This window comes from Equus przewalskii, chromosome 12 (genome assembly GCF_037783145.1).
Source record: "Equus przewalskii isolate Varuska chromosome 12, EquPr2, whole genome shotgun sequence".
Taxonomy (NCBI): Eukaryota; Metazoa; Chordata; class Mammalia; order Perissodactyla; family Equidae; genus Equus; species Equus przewalskii.
In genome coordinates, this window is record NC_091842.1 from 19,998,989 (window position 1) to 20,012,197 (window position 13,209).

The following is a 13,209-nucleotide window of genomic DNA, read 5'->3' on the forward strand; positions in this document are numbered from 1 at the left end:
GGGGGAAAACTGAACCCCCATAGAACGAGGGGCACTTCTGGATGCCACGACAAGGAAGTTGGGACCCATGGATGAGCTGGGAACTGGAAGGCGAAACACTTGGGATCTAGGAGGGAATCAGAGGCTGACAGACCAGAAGGAGAAGTGTACCAGGAGTCACAAACTCAAATGCCTCCAGGACCCAAGCAGATAAAATAAATGGAGGAAGCCAGAATAAGACAAAGGGGAGCAGGCTGTGGCCAACTGGAGAATGTATGCTGCACCCACAGTATTCCAATTAGGAAAGAAATCTACCAGGCTGAGTCTCAAGCTCACCCTCGAACCCAGAAATGGGTTAGCCCTACAGGAACCTCCAGATCTGCGAGCTGGGCGGTGATTCCATTATGCAAGGAGATGGATCCTGGTCAGGCAAAAGCAACACGTGCCCTCCTCGCTGGGGAATGGATTTCTAGGCAGAGGAGACTGCATTGGCAAAGGCTCAGAAGTAGGAAATGGCTTGGATTGTTTGATTTGAAGCTGGGATCAGGAGAGGCAAGATGGCTAGGAGCTGGGCTGGGTCCAGACCACAAAATGGTAAGTCAGAGGACTCGGACTCTGTCCCAAGAACAGTCAGATTGAAGCTGGAAAGTGAGATAAGCATATTTGCAGTTTAGGTCCAGTCCACTCCAGGAAGATGTATTTGAGGGGGTCAGAGTGGCTGCAGAGAGACCAGGAGGGGGCTGATGCAGCCACTCAGAGGGCTTGAATGTGGGTCTTGGCAGTGGGGTTGGAGAGAAGAGAATGCAGGCGGAGGAAACATCTGCAAAGGCTTCGAGCACAGCTGGAACCTGATGGGTTCAGGGCAGTGGGAAGAGTTGGGTATGGCTGTGGGGATGGAGAGAGAGGGGTGTGGAAGGCAGAAGAGGAATCTGATACCTCACCTGGTAACGCCCTATCTATCTGGCTACACTTCCTCCCCGCCTGGCCAGCCTGGGATGAGGCTTGAATGATTTCTCTAGGCTGCCCCACACCCAGCTTAAAGCCCATGCCGATTACGGCAAATGTGCCGAACAAATCGGGTGCTGCTGTCAGCATATAATGCATCAGCAACGCTGGCTGGTGGGTGAGAAGGGAACATGCGTTGACTGAGTGCCCTTGCTCAGCAGGTGTAGGTCCCTGTCCCTCAATTAATACTCTTGGGGAGTGGGTGTTAGCATCTCCATTTTACGCATAAGAAACTGAGGCTTTGTGATGTTAAGAGAGCTGCTCAGGATCACATATCAATAGAGCAGTAAAGCAGAATTTGAATCTGTATCATTCACTCATTCAATAAATATTTATTGAATGCCTACTATGTGCCAGGCTCTATTCTAGATGTCAGATTTACAACAGGGAGGAAACAGACAAAAGTTCCTGTCTATATTCTAGTGTCAGGGGTGAGGTGGCGGTCTGGAGAATAAACAGTGAAAAAATACCTAATGCTAAATGGCAAATCCTCTCCTGGCCACCAGAGGGCACTGCAATCACACCAGCTTCCACTCCCCTCTAAAGTCCATCTCCCTTTCTAGGTTCCAAAGATAACAGCCCAGGAGGCTGTGAAAGCTAAGAGTAGCATCAGCTTAAGAAGGCAAGCTGAGGACGGGTGTGCAGCAGTTCCTTTTTTCACCCACTTTTCCAGCTTAATTCCCTCATCAGATCCCCATCTAAGTGCCCAAGGCATCTCAGTGATTTTTCAAGGCCCTGAGTACTCCAGAGATCACCAAGACTCACATTCACTCACCAGCCCATCCTTCCATTTACCCACCTGCCCACCCGCCTACCCTATCCACCCACTCAGCTTCTATCTATCCTCCTTCTCACCTACCCACCCGATCCATGCATCCCCTTTCCGTCAACCCATCCCTCTTCCCACCCTCCACCCACCCACCATTGGGGCGCTCTGTCTAGAGGGTCAGACCAGGTTGACAGAGCCAGTGAACTCAATGGGTGTGAGTTTTAGCGAGCCAAGGCCAGTGAAAGCTGAAAGCATTTAAAAATGGCAAGACATCATCAGCAAACCAAATGGTATCCAAAAACAATTCAACTTTGGATCTTTAAAAAATCCCACTGTGGTATTATGCGGTGTGGATACGTATATTAATTTACTGCTAGCCCTTCAAGACAATACAGTATGTAAAATTCCATAAATGTGTCAGCACCTCTGAGCTTTGTTCCAATCACTTCTTGAGAAATAACAGATCATTTTGGCAGTTACTCAGTAACATTGAAGACCTGCTTTCTGAGGCCCCAAGTAGCTGAGCTTGTAAGACCAAACAACAAAGTGCTGAAGAGGATCTGACCATGAGTCTGTGAATAACATCTCCATCAATCGCTGTGCATGTCAGATTTACCCCAGACAATGGGGGCTTTCTTTATGTCAGGTAGTGGTGCTCTTTCAATCACTGGAATCTGTACAGCACACCCAGAAAATGATAAGGGGCAAAGAGACCCTTGTATATACCTCTAGTTTGGTGGGTCACTGGGTGACCTCCTTCCTACCTCGCAGCTCTGCAGCTGAAAGATGCAGAAGCCTTAGACAGGACCAACAAAGACTTAGCCCACAAGTCACTTGCTTCTTGATATTTGGCTACTTTTTCACCAAAGGAAAGCATTTTTGCTGGAATAATATATCAAAATATAAAGGACAATGCTGATTTCTTAAAGGCTGGATAAAATCATGCTTCCCACATTAAAAAAACCCAACAGCAATAAAAGCCACTTACCTGTAATCTCACCAAGAACCAAAAATATTTCAATTTTATTTTTTTATATGAGTTGCTTTGTTTTCTCAGAATGTTATGAGCCAGAAGTGTAATTCATTGAGACTTGGCAGTCTCTTGGGTAAAGAATTGTCCTAAACACATTTTTGTATTATTGATGTAGTAACTTCCCAAATACATGAACAATTTCAAGGGTTAAACCAAGCCTTGCATTTTTGTTTCCAATCTAATTAATTCCAGTGGGTGAAAAGTCCATTCCCTGTGTTTGGGAAAAGCATAGAAGATGCAGAAGAAGTGTTCCTGTGACCTTTGTGTGGCAACAATTCGACGATGCTCTGCCTTGAATAATTAAAATAGATCCCAAAAAAGATCCATACATCTTCTCTGACAGTAAATTTATCCTCTCCTTTCTTCCTCCCTCTCTCTCTCTCTCTCTTCTGTTTTCTTTTTTTAATGTGAAGTGCCTAGCAGAGTGCCTGGCTCATTGTAAATATTCAATTAGTGAGAACTCTCATTATTATTACTGATGTCATTATTAACATTTCCATCTTACATGTGAAGAAACTAAGCACTATTAGAGCCTCAAAAAGACTTGACAAGAGAACAAGATTTTTTATACCTTTTTACCTTTGACCTTTATCCTCTCCTTTTTCATTTTTCAGTTGTTAATTAATTTAGTTATCAGGGTATAAAACGAAAAAGTAAAAATCTCCAGTCACTCCCATCCTCCTGAGGTAATCGTTTTTAAGTAGTAGTTTTTAATTCTTCCTGGCGCTCCCTCTTGAATTGCCAAGGTGGCCATTTATAGCTTTGAGTTCTATTGACTCCCTAGGTGAAGGACAAAGGTTCTAGCTCACTCACACTTTTTCTTTACTTTTGTTAGTTATATTTTTATTAGTAGTCTTTCTATTGGCTGTCATTATAACTTTAAATAATATGTATAGTCCCTTCTTCTTGATGCATTAATTTTTAGAAATTGAAATATAATTTACACACTATAAAACTCTTTCAAAGTGTTCAACTCCGTGGTTTTTAGTATGTTCAGAGAGTTGTGAGACCATCATCACTATATCATTTCAGAACGTCTTAATAACGCCCAAAGAAACCCCATACCCATTAGCAGTCTCTGCCCGTTCCCTTCTCCCCTCAGACACTGGCAACCATTATTCTATTTTCTGTCTCTATGGATTTGCCTATTCTGGGCATTTCATGTAAACAGATTCATACAATACGTGGTCTGCTATGTCTGGCTTCTTTCACTTAGCATGTTTCCAAGGGTCATCCGGGTTGTAGTATGTATCAGTATTTCGCTCCCTTTTATGGCTGAGTGTTACATTGTGTGAATAGGCAACATTTTGTTTATCCATTCATCAGTTGGTGGTTAGGTGTATTGTTTCCACTTTTTGGCTTTTATGTGTAATGCTGCTATGAAAATTCATGTACAAGTTTTTGTGTGAACATATGTTTTCAATTTCTCTTGGGTATATACATAGGAATAGAATTTCTGGGTCATGTTTAACTTTTTGGAGAACTCCCAAACTGTTCTCCAAAGCCATCCCACCATTTTACATCCCACCAGCAATGCACAAGGGTTCCAATTTCTCTGCATCCTCACTAACACTTGTTATTGTCTGTCTTATTGATTATAGCCATCCCACTGGGTGTGGAGTAGTGTCTTGTTGCAGTTTTGATTTGTATTTCCCTAACAACTGATGATGTTGAATATCTTTTCATGTGCTTATATGTCGTAGATTGCTTTGTATCCTGCAACCTTGCTGAATTCATGATGATTTTTTGTGGATTCCTTAGGATTTTCTATGTACAAGATCATAACATCTGAAAAATAGAGTTTTACTTCTTCCTTTCCAATCTGGTTGCATTTTTTTCTAGACCATTTACATTTAATGTGATTATTGATATGGTTAGATTTGAGTCTATCATCTTTCTATTTGTTTTTTATTTGTCCTATCTGTTCTTTGTTCCCTTTTTCCTCTTTACTTTTTTTTTTTTTTTTTTTTGGTAGTTGCTGTAGGGTTTATAGTATTCATCTTTAACTTGTCTCAGTCTGCCTTTGAGGGCTATTATACCTCATCATCTGTAGTATAAAATCCCTACAATTGTATCCTTCCATTTCTCCCCTCCTGGCCTTTATGTTATTGTCATGCATTTAACATTTACGTGTGTAAACATTGTAAACCACAGTACACTGTTATTATTTTTGTTGAAACAATTATCTTCTAAAGGTATTTAAATAATAAGAAAACAATCTTACACATTTCTGACATGTATTTCTGATAGCTACTATTTCTGATGCTCCTCATTCTTTTGTGTAAATCTAGATTTCCTTCTAGGATTATTTTCCTGATGCCTGAAAGATATCCTTTAACATTTTTGTTTGGTGTGGGTCTGCTGGTTCAGCTTTTGTAAATCTGAAAATGTCTCTTTTTTGCCTTTGTTTTTAAAAGATATTTTGCCAGGTATAGAATCCTAGGTTGACTTTTTTTTTCTTCCAATGCTTAAAGATGTTGCTTCACTGCCTTCTCACTTGGATTGTTTCCAACAAGAAATCTGATGGCATCCTTAGCTCTGTTCTTCTGTAGTAGCATGTATTTCTTCTTACTGCTTTTTAAAAAATTGAGTGTAATTTTCATACTGTAAACTTCACCCTTTTTTTTTTTTAAAGATTTTATTTTTTCCTTTTTCTCCCCAAAGCCCCCCCAGTACGTAGTTGTATATTCTTCGTTGTGGGTCCTTCTAGTTGTAGCATGTGGGATGCTGCCTCAGCATGGTTTGATGAGCAGTGCCATGTCCGTGCCCAGGATTCAAACCAATGAAACACTGGGCCGCCTGCAGCGGAGCGCACGGACTTAACCACTCGGCCATGGGGCCAGCCCCTAAACTTCACCCTTTTAAAATGTACAGTTCAGAGGCCAGCCCTGTGGCTGAGTGGTTAAGTTCATGCACTCTGCTTCAGCGGCCCGGGGTTTGCCAGTTCGGATCCTGGGCGCAGACTTACATACCGCTCATCAAGCCATGCTGTGGCAGCATCCCACATAGAAGAACTAGAATGACCTACAACTAGGATATACAACTATGTACTAGGGCTTTGGGGAGAAAAAAAGAAGAGGAAGATTGGCAACAGATATTAGCTTAGCGCCAATCTTGCTCACCAAAAAAAAAGCATACTTAAAATGTACAGTTCAGTGATTTTTAGTATGCAAAGTTGTGCAACCATCAACACTAGCTAACTCCAGAACATTTAATCACTCCAAAAAGAAACTCTGTACCTATTAGTAGGTACTGCCCGTTCCCACCTCCCATCTCCCAGCCCTGACAACTACTAATCTACTTTCTGTCTCTTTGGATTTGTCTCTGGCTATTTTTTAAAAAATTGTGGTAAAAAACACGAGTCGTAACATTTATCACCTTAACCATTTTTGAGTGTACAGTTCAGCAGTGTTAAGTATATTCACATTGTTGTGAAACAGATCTCCGGAACTTTTTCATCTTGCAAATCTGAAACTCTATACCCACTAAATAACAACTCTTTTCTCCCTCTCCTAACCCCTAGTAACCACCATTCTACTTTCCGTCCCTATGAATTTGACCACTCTATGTGATGCATGTAAGTGGAATCATGTAATATTTGTCTTTTCATCACTGACTTACTTCACTTGGCATGATGTCCTCAAGGTTCATCCATGTTATAGCATGTGTCAGAATTTCCTTCCTTTTAAGGCTGCATAATATTTCATTGTATGTATACACCACATTTTGCTTATCCATTCATGTGTTGATGGATATTTGTGTTGCTTCCACCTCTTGGCTATTGTAAATAGTGCTACTGTGAACATGCATGCGGTTCAAGACCCTGCTTTCACTTCTTTTGGATATATATGCAGAAGTGGGATTGCTGACTCATATGATAGTTCTATTTTAAATTTTTTGAGGAACCTCTATACTATTTTCCATGATGATTGCGCCATTTTACAATCCCACCAACAGTAGACAAGGGTTCCAATTTCTCCATATCATTGCCAACACTTATTTTCTGTTTTTTTGATAGTAGCCTTCCTAATGACTGTGAGATGACATCTCATTGTGGTTTGTTGTTGTTGTTGTTGTTTAAAGGTATGCCATTTTTTTGATGAGGAAGATTGGCCCTGAGCTAACATCTGTTGCCAATCTTCCTCTTTTATTTTTTCTCCCCAAAGCCTCAGTACATAGTTGCACATCTTAGTTTATGTCCTTCTAGTTCTTCTATGTGGGATGCTGCCTCAGCATGGCTTGATGAGCAGTGCATAGGTCTGCACCCGGGATCCAAACCAGTGAACCTCAGGACACTGAAGTGGAGTGGGCAAACCTAACCACTATGCCACCAGGCTGGCTCCTCTCATTTTGGTTTTGATTTACTTTTCTCTGATAATTAGTGATGTTGAGCTGTCTCTGGCTACTTTTAAGATTTTCACTTTATAACTGACTTTGAACAATTTGATTATGATGTGTTTTGCTGTAGTTTCTTGTGCATGAGATTTGTTGAGCTCTTCGATATCTAGATTTATAATTTGTATCAAATTTGGAAATTTCAGCCCATTCGTTTTTAAAATATTTTTTCTGTGCCTCTGTCTTTCCTCTCCTTCAACTCCAATTACTCACATATTAGGCTGTCTGAGGTTGTTCCAGAGCTCACTAATGAGCTTTTCATTTTCAAACTTATTTTTCCTCTGTGAGTTTCATTTTGGATAATTTCTGTTGGTATGCCTTCACCTTCACTAATCGTTTCTTCTGCACTGTCTAATCTACTGTTAACCCCATTCTGTGTATTTTTCATCTCTGACATTGTAATTTTCATTTCTAGAAGTTTGACCTATGTTTTTTATATATCCATGTCACTGCCTAAGTTTTTGAACTATGGAATACAGTTATAGTAGTTGTTTTATTGTCGTTCTCTGTTCATTCTAACGTCTGTGTCAGTTCTGGGTTGGTTCCACTAGATTGATTATTCTCCTCATTATGGGTCTTGTTTTCCTGCCTCTTTGCATGCCTGGTAACCTTTGATTGCTTGACCAACATGGTGAATTTTACCTTGCTGAGTGTCAGATATTTTTGTAATCTGTGTGATTTGTTAGGAAGGTCCAGAGCAGTGCTCATCTAGGCTTGATTATTCCCCACTACTAAGCCAAGACCTTCCTGAGTCCTCTGCCCAGTGCCCTTTGATGTTTTCCAGTCTGGCTAATGGGAAAAGACCCTGGGCACTGCTTCCTCTAATCCTTTCAGATGGCCCTTCACCTGGCCACGGGTGGTTTCTTCACACACATTGGCTGATCACTTCTCTGCTGAATACTCGAGGGGCCCCTCTGCAGATCTTGGGTTCTCTCTCTGGGTAGTTATCTCGTCTTTGTGTTCTGCTCTCCAAGCTCTAGCTGCTGTGGTCTCTCTGGACTCTCAGCTCCATTCCCTCAACTCAGGAAGTCCTCTGGGCTCCACTTCACTGACCTCCTCCACCCACAGTTTGGAAATTCTCAAAACAGTGAGTTGGACAATCCTAAAAGAACTAGCCTTCCTTGTTTTCTTTTCTCTGGGGTTTCATTGCTTGGTGTCCAGTGTTTTGAAACTTGTTTCATGTATTTTATCTGGTTTTGTTGTGGTGGTAGTGGTTGTTTCAGGTGGAAGGTTAAACCTGGTCCCTGTTATTCCACCTGAAGGAGAAGGAGGAGTCTTGGCATCCATGTTTCTAAGAGCTCTCCGGGTGAGTCCGCTGCACAGCCAGGTGAGAGCCACTTGCACAAACCTCTTTTCTCTGCTTGAAATGTTTTTCTCTAACAAATAGAATCTTTGATTATTTCCTTCCCTCTGTTTCCTCTATTCTTTCGTTTTTTTTTTTAAATGTTAGCTGTGACTATTAGATTCTTTTTAAAGATTTTAATTTTTTCCTTTTTTTCTCCCCAAAGACCCCTGGTACATAGTTGTATATTCTCCGCTGTGGGTCCTTCTAGTTGCGGCATGTGGGACGCTGCCTCAGCGTGGTTTGATGAGCAGTGCCATGTCCACGCCCAGGTTTCGAACCAATGAAACATTGGGCCACCTGCAGCGGAGCGCGCGAACTTAACCTCTCGGCCACGGGGCCAGCCCCTCTATTCTTTCTTTCTAGAACTTCTGTTAGACAAATAGTGAACGGATTGATCTTTCATCTCTTAACTTTTCTTTCATATTTTCCATTTCTTTGCCATTTTACTCTACGTACTGAGACGTGTTTAAAAACGTTTTCCTCTCATACTTTCCTTTGATTAACTTTTTAATTTTAATTTAATTACAAATATGATTTGTAATTTCCAGAACTTTCTCTTGTTCTCCAATTGCAATGTCTTCCTACAAGCCTCTTTTTGTTTCGTGGTGCCGTGCATTGTCTTATTTATTTATTTCCTCTTCTATTTATTTGTTTTGTCTCTTCATCTTAGTCCTTTTTGGAACCACTGAAAGTTAGTATGAGGAGGCCCCCATGGTTCTCCTTGGCAGCTGAGTGGGTCTGGTTCCCCAGTAGGCCCTACCCTGAACAGGCTGCAAGCTCTGTGACAGGTGTGTTAATTGATAAAAATGCTTCACTTAGATCAAATGTGCTTGTTCCTCTCCCCCAACCCAGGTGACATTTGACAATGCCTGGAGACATTTTTGGTTGTCACAACTAGGGGGATGCTACGGGCACCTAGTGGATAGAGGCCAGAGATGCTGCTAAATATCCTGCAATGTACAGGAAAGTCTCTGAGAACAAAGAGTTATCTGGCCCAAATATCAGCAGTGTGAAAGTGGGGAAAACCTGAGAGCACGCTGCCCCACTTAACTACTGCCAAAGGCCAAGACAAGGAGGAACTCTGCACACCCACTTCAGGAGCGTTCCCAGGAATTTGTTCGTTTGTTTAGAAGAGATCTCCGACTGATGGTTTATGAGCCACATGGCCCACAGACTTGTTTCATTCGGCTTTTATAAGTATACAAATTAATACTCACACATACCCACACAGTGGTCAACAATTTGGTTGATTTTACCTAGAAACCCAGACTTCTAGCTTTAGCTGGAAAGTCAGAAGGATGGACACAATTGGTAGAGCTCAGTGGCAGTTGCCCCTACAGATGGGCATGTGGTCTCTTTTTGTCTCTGTTCCCTGGTTCACATCACTCTCTTATGTCCGTGGTTTGGCATCTTTGTGCATGTGAGTTCATGACCCCTGCGTTTTTTTTTTTTTTCTTTTGGCTGGTTTTATCCTGGGGACAAATACTGACTGTACCCAGGGATGGCCGTGGAATGGTTCTGAGACAACCTTTTCGTTGATCATCTTGTTTTCACTCCAGCTTGTACTATTTACTTTAGAATAATAGGAGAATATATACAGGAGAACCAGATCCACCACAGCTGGAAGTAGAGACTTGGGGATCATCAGGGCATGAGAGCTGTTGAAGGTATGCACATGAGTAAGATTGCCCAGGAAGATTGTGTAGAGAGCAAAACTAGTCCCGGTTGGACCTCTGGAGAAGGGAGCCAGCAAAAAAATCAGAGAGGATGGCCAGAGAGAGGGTAGGTGTTTGTGGAGTCAGAAGCTGAAGGAAGAGAAAGTTTCAAGAAGGGAATCAAACGTCTAATGCTGCCTATAGGAGGCTGAACAGTGTCCTTTGATTAAGATATGCATGGACTGGCCTGGTGGCATAGTGGTTAAGTTAGTGCACTCTGTTTCAGCGGCCTGGGTTTGCAGGTCCAGATACTGGACACAGACCTACACACTGCTTATCAAGCCACGCTATGGTGGCATCCCACATATAAAATAGAGGAAGATTGGCACAGCTGTTAGCTTAGGGCCAATCTTCCTCACCAAAAAAAAAAAAAAAAAAGATATGCAGATGATTATTTTGGTGTAAGCAGTTCCTGTACAGTGCTGGAAGTACACAGAAGCTGCAGCCAGTTGCAGAGTGATGGGGAGAGGAGAAAATGTAGACTGCTAGGACAGACAGCTCTTTCCAACAGTTGGCTGTGAAGAAGGTGAGAGGTCATGTTACATGGTGAAGGATGGAGAATTAGTTCTCGGTTGGCTGGTTGTTTTCCGGTGGGAGAGTTTGAACTCGTTTATAGAGGAAATAGTCTGGTTTTTTGATATTGTGAATGGTATGACCCAGTAATACATTTACACCATGAAACATCTAGAAATGCTGCATAAAATCAAACAAATATGCGTTAAAATGCACTGATGGCTTTCAAGAAAGTAAGGGGAATCCCCAGGAGCCATACACAAAGAGGAAATTGAAAACCAGAGATGTGCGAGTTGCTGGCAGGTTGTAGATCTCGGCAATGAAGGGACTTGGGTTTTACACCCACCTAGAGATTGGAGATAAAGCCTTGCCGGAGGCACTGAAAACTGAGACCCTCACATAAAGCTCAGCCCCCTAACGGATGATACCCTCAATGAAAGAGAAGACTAGAAAAAAACTCTTCCTATCAGCTCAGGGAGCGCAAAAGAACCTTGTCTGTCTCACCCTGAGATCTGGTGGCAATAGAAAGTCTCCCCAGAAAATTCATAACCAAAGGCTTGCCCTCATTTAGATTTGGGTTTCAAATTTACACCATCTGCATGGTCTCGGAAGCCCAAATAAAATTAACAAATAATGTGGTTGAGGGTTGGTAATACCCCAGAAGCATCCTTGGCAGGAGCAAACACAAAACTTCTCTAGAGAGACATACCCTCAAACCTAGTCACACGGATTCCCACTGCTACAGCTCTGCTAAAGCTGAGGTCACAACCCTAAATTAGAAAACCTAAGAGGAAGCCATCTGTCATGAATGAGAGTGAGCACCCTAGAACTACGACAGAATTATTGAGTAAAGAACCATACAGTAAATATGTTTTAAATGCCTAAAGACATAAAAGAAGGACTCAACGTTAGAAAATGATAAGATGGTGGTAAGGATGAGAGGGAGAGGTTTAAAAGAGAAAGGAGAAAGGGTAAAAATTAATGCATCTATTAATCCATTCGCCTATTCATTCCCCTTTCCTTGGGCTCCTATTATGTTTTAGACCATGTTCTGGGTCTGGGAATATAAAGACGACTTTGCGGACAAGTTGGACTCTGCCTCAGGGAGATCACAGCCATCCATGCACGCATCCATCCATCTTTCATTTTATAGCATCCTCAGATGTCACAGCTAGAAAAGTCCCAATAGAGCATCCTGTTCAGCTTTCTACTCTCTTGCCATACAGAGTAAGAATGTGAGGCCCAGTTACACAAAACTCACTTTTCTGAAGTCTCCAAGTGAGTGGGTGGCAGAGCCAGAGCGAGAGCCCGGGCCTTGCCCCTGGTGTCCCTTCTGCATGTCCTGCCTCCACTGAGCACTTGGAGTGCGGACATCTAAGCTCTGAACACTGTATCTCTGTTCTGTTTCCCTGATAGACTGGTCACTCCTCGTGGCCAGAGTCCTCACAACCCAGTCCAGTCAGATGATGGTGACAACGAGAAGTGACATAGTTACCTAGCTCCTGAGGGACAGAGATGGGATAGGAGGCCTGATCCCTACCTTGTATCAGTTACATGTCCCTGTCTTTTCTCACCGCCTCCACCCCCGACTCCTGCCACTAGAAAAACTGTGAGCTCCTTGAGAGACCAGGTCTTAAGACTCCAACTCCGGGGTCTGGCTCAGGGAAGATGTTCTGAACGCTTGCTGGATGAGTGCACCGGGGGAGAGGTCCCTCAGCCTGAAGACTTCTCATTCCCCGACTGCTCCTTCAACTTCTGGCATCCAAGGGGTTAGAGGGGAGGTCAAGGCCCAAATGCTCCCCGGCCCTCCTGAGCAGGGAGAGCTGAGTGTTGGCCTCGGCCTGGAAGGATTTCCTGGGTGTGGGTGTGGGTGAGCTCAGGAGGTTTGTGGCTGGCATCAATTAGCAGAGGACGGCTGATCCCGGGGCAGGGCTCTCTGGCTGTCTCAGGACCTCTGGGGAAGGCCTCAGGGTGGCGCTACAATGTCTAATACTTGCTGATCCATTCATCCCCCTTCTCTGAACAAAGAAAGAGCAGATCTTTGGGTCAATGTGTCCAGCAGGGAACAATGTCTACTTAGAACTTAGTATCTTCTGTTTTTAAAGGTTTGCACCTGAGCTAACATCTGCTGCCAATCTTTCTTTTTTTCTTCTTCTTCTTCTCCCAAAGCCCTCCCAGTACATAGTTGTATATCCTTGTTGTAGGTCCTTCTAGTTCTGCTATGTGGGACGCCACCTCAGCATGGCCTGGCGGGCGGTGCCATGCCCACCCCCAGGTTCTGAACTGGGTGAAACCCTGGGCCACGAAAGCAGAGTGCATGAATTTAACCACTCGGCTACGGGGCCGACCCCCAGAATTTAATATCTTTGTTTATATTGTATTTATTTGCATATTTTATCTTCTATTTCTGGCAAGTGATACTGGTTTTCCATTTACAGTAGTGATACAAAAAAGA